The following is a 4,572-nucleotide window of genomic DNA, read 5'->3' on the forward strand; positions in this document are numbered from 1 at the left end:
TGAGTTTGAATGTGAACTTGGATCAATGTAGAAGACCACAGAACTGTTGTCCAACTTGTGTATTCGCCTTGAAGGTCTTGTGAATTCACTTGAAGGTATCTCCTCACGTTTCAAGAGTTAACTCTTGAATTAAATTTCAGAAAGTTTGTGCTCAAGCATGGCTATAAAATGTTTAAGCATAAACATATTGATTATCTATTATTCATGTACGCCGTATGATTCTGGTATGCTTTCGTTGTACATATAATTTTCAAACACATATAATATTGAATACTTTCACCAAAAAAAATTTAAAAAAATTTACGCTATCCGTGAACGTCCACTACATATGTAATCACATAAAATATATCATTTTTTTAAAATTATACACATCAATATTAATCCAAAATGGCTTAAGCTTATCGTGTATTCAATTGTTTAACCAAAACATGTTATAATGATAATATTTAAATAAATTTTAGTGACAAAATTGAAAAACAATGTATTCTAACCTAGATTATTGACCTTTTTTTTTTTTTAGCTACACCAATGTAAGACTTTCAACCTGTACAAAATCCACGCCATCTAATTGGATAAGAATTGATATTGAGTTTTAAAAAGTCAAAAATCATATTCGAGTAGATAGATATACTCGAAGACATTTAAACGAAAACGTGAAAATCATTAAAAAATAATTAATAGCCGAAGTAGAATAATATTTTAAGCTAGCAAAATCTTCATGAAAGATTATTATTATTTTAATCAAGTTGATAGAATTGCAATTAAATTCTCTAATTCAAATGTATATTCTATAATATAATTATCACAGTTGTGATATTTTTAACCCGCGTGGATAAAAATATATTATAATTTGCTCTTTGATTCCTCATATAAATAATTGTAATAACAAAAAGAAGAAAGGATAAATCATTTCTAATTCTTTATAATGTTCATCATACAACTAATAGTTGTTTAGCTGGTCAATTTACTATGAATTAAATATAGGCTATGAAAGTTAATAATATTTTGCTTTTTTCCATGAAACTAACAATGATTAATTTTGAGTAAATAAATATGTGGTGGTATGACGGAGCCCGAATTTTAAATAAGGAATGTCAAAATATAAAAAAGTTAAATTGTGTAAAAATTGAAAAGAGTCAATATAAAATATATATATATATATACATAAAAAATATATTCTTATTTTACTATGTATTATAATTTTCGAATGAAGGGGCATCGATCGACACCCGTAAATCACATGGCTCTTTGCTTCTTCTTTTTTTTACTAAACTGAGAATGACACTTTTGTAGGTGTATGGTATAAAACTGTGAAAATGATTGCTAAACTTCGATAATCACATGTTTTTTAGTTTTCCTTCCCTCCCCTTTCTTATTCAATTATTACGTATAATCTTTCTAGAGCTAGATATTAATATATCTATCTGATCAAATTTAATAATTTTGAGTAAAATATGATATTTATTGAAAAAAACAATTTGTAATACAAGTTAATAATTTAGAAAAAATAAAATTTTAAATTTATAAGCTTTAAATTCTAACTTCGATTCTAATTCAACACCGATAATTTTAAAGTCTATATATTAAAATAAAAATGAAAAAAAAGAAAGAAAAAATATCGTGATTCATGAGAAGTTGGAAACAATAATAAAGAATTAGGTAGTAATTGATGGTCAATGAGACTACTACTAGGAAGACTTGTTTTCCACGTGAAGTGGCTACAAGGTTAATTAGATTGACCAAATTAATTAGGTCAAGCTTGAAATAGTGACAAGTAATATAAAACTTATAACTCAGATTAATTACTTTAATTAATCAAATGTGTCTAATCAATTGATCACTAACAAATTACCGATTGGTTCAACTAAAAGATTAATTGATTCACTTATGCTTACAAATGACAAATATAATGCGTCTAGATTTGATTATTTTATTTTATAAAGATAGAATAGTATTTCGGAAAGAATTTTTTGATCATTTGTACCCATATTAATAATTATTTTAAAATATAAGTATATTTTCTTGGAAAATAAGTAATAGGATTGTTCAATAAAATAAGTGAATTATTCAATCTTCGATTTGAAAGAGAAAGATGGTTCAATATAAATGTTTATAATTCGAGTGGACTAAAATGATTCTCTAGAGATCTTTTTTAGTATTTTAGATTTAGATCTTAAACATGTAAAAATAAAATCAAATCCTAACAAATTTTTTACAACGCCACCCAGGGAGAAAAGTTATTATTTTCATGAAAATAGTGCTCATGCCCTTTTTTGGGCCCTATGTTCTAAATGAAAAATAAATAAATTGAATTTTACTCTTTAAAATAAGTTGATCGGTTATTTTTTGTCTTTTAAATAAGTTATTAATATTTAATTTTTGCTCTTAAGAATTAACTTATGCCTAGTTGGATTTAAATTTCTCAAGAGCGAAAAAAATAACTTAAAATATTATAATGTAAATATAAATTTATGTCTCACGAAAAAATTATTTGATTCGGAAAAGTAATTGCCAGAGGCCCTACCCAAATTTCATAGATAGAACTATATAACAATATCTTGAAGTTTTATATATATAATTTAAAATTTCATAATTGTGACCAAATAACAGGAAAAAAAATAATTGTCCCGTTTACTTTTACATTTTTTTGGGTAACATAATATATTGGGAGTAAAAAGACATATCAAGTAATTTATAAAGATTTTAACTACTTCAACCAACTATCATTTTATTTTCACGTGAAACAAAGTCTTATGATCACAAATTAAAGTAATATATTTGAAATAAATAGACACATGTGAACTTATATATGGAGTATATAATAATTAATAAAATAGATTAGTTAAGATAATTAAACGAACAGGCTCTGCTTAATCCTAATAATATATTAGACCAGATCTATCAAATCTTCAGGAGATACGTAGAAAATACTTGGCAAAAATGGCCTTTCACAATACCCTAAAGCCAATTAATTAGCAAAACAAGAAGCCATGTTTATGGCCGTGGACTTGTGATTATGGTGTGGATTAACAAAAAATATAGAAGCTGTTAGGAAAAATTAACGAACATCGAGAAAATAATTTACTAGTGGTTGCCGATGGCTGGAATATTCTCCGGAATATGCCGTGTTTATCCGTGTTGAGATTGAGATTTTTTAGAAGGGAAAATTATATATGATGACAAACTTATAAATCAAATTAAATGCTATAACTACACTTTGATTTAATTGTGTCCTTGTAGCAAACTGTTTATCAGTCACCTCTCTCCCTCAAACCCTCGCTCACCACTCTCCCTTTCTCGCTTCATCTCTCGCTCGCTTTTATACAAACACAAATGTATAAAATGTGTTTGTGTTTGTATAACGCGAGTAATAATTGTATATATACATATATTTTCGTTCACCTCTCCTAGATCTCGCTCGCCACTCTCCCAGTTCTGCGCGCCATCCTCACTTCTATTGTTTATACAAACATAAATAAAATGTATAAATTGTGTTTCTGTTTGTATAAAGCGAGAGAAAATTGTATATACGCATTCAAATACATATATCTTCGTCCTATACACTTATTATAATTATGGAATACATAAATATTAATCTGCCCAATTTTCTTTTATCTTTCTCTCTTTCTCCTTCTATATATACACAAATTATACAATTGATTTGTATACAACTGCTTTCTAGATATATAGCAAATTATACAATTGGTTTCTTTGTATATGTATTGCGAAATATACATATTTATGTTTGCTATGAAGCGCAATTATGCAAATTTTGCTAGATCATATAAATATAAATTTTGTATTTGCTATATGTGAAAGTTGCTCTATTTAAAATTCTGCGAAAGGAATTCAATTCAATTAGGGTTCATGGAGACTAGTGACTACTCGACTCTACTCAAAACCTTGCTAACGGTGGCAACTTGAGCCCATATAAGTAAAATGAAACTATTTTTTCTATATGAATGAATCATTCATATTTTCTTAAATGGATAAATATAAACTTCAATCTATTCAAACTCATACAAATATGAATAAAATGGATAAATATGAGAATCTATATATACCACTCTCTTATTATGAAAATTTGTAACTACACTATTTATTTTTGAAAATAAAATATAAAAAATTGGGGAATGGGGGCGAATTTTTCTTTCGAAATTTTTTTATAAAAACTTTTTTTTGGTGTGTACGCGTTTTGGGGGGGGGGGGGGTATTTTGCCAAAAAAAAAAGAAATTTTTTCTTTTTTCGAAAAAAAAAATTCTTTTCAAAATTTGTTGGGAGTGGGAGGCAGGGGTTGCCAATTTTTTTTTAAAAAACGCTATTTGTAAATATTTTTTAGGAGTGGGACAGGTTTTCAATATTTCTTTTTCAAACGGAAGTCTTCTTAAATTTGTAGGGTATGCAACAAAAATATTTTTTAAAATTTATTTAAATATTTTCTTTTCGAAAAAAATGTTTTTTTTGGTGTGTATGTGGTAATGATTGCCTATTTCTTAAATAAAAATTGGGGGTGAGGGGAGGTGGTTGGGTGTGTGGGGGTACCGGGGTGGGGTGGATAGGGCTGGTAAAAA

The sequence above is a fragment of the Solanum lycopersicum genome, chromosome 10, assembly GCF_036512215.1.
Source record: "Solanum lycopersicum chromosome 10, SLM_r2.1".
Taxonomy (NCBI): Eukaryota; Viridiplantae; Streptophyta; class Magnoliopsida; order Solanales; family Solanaceae; genus Solanum; species Solanum lycopersicum.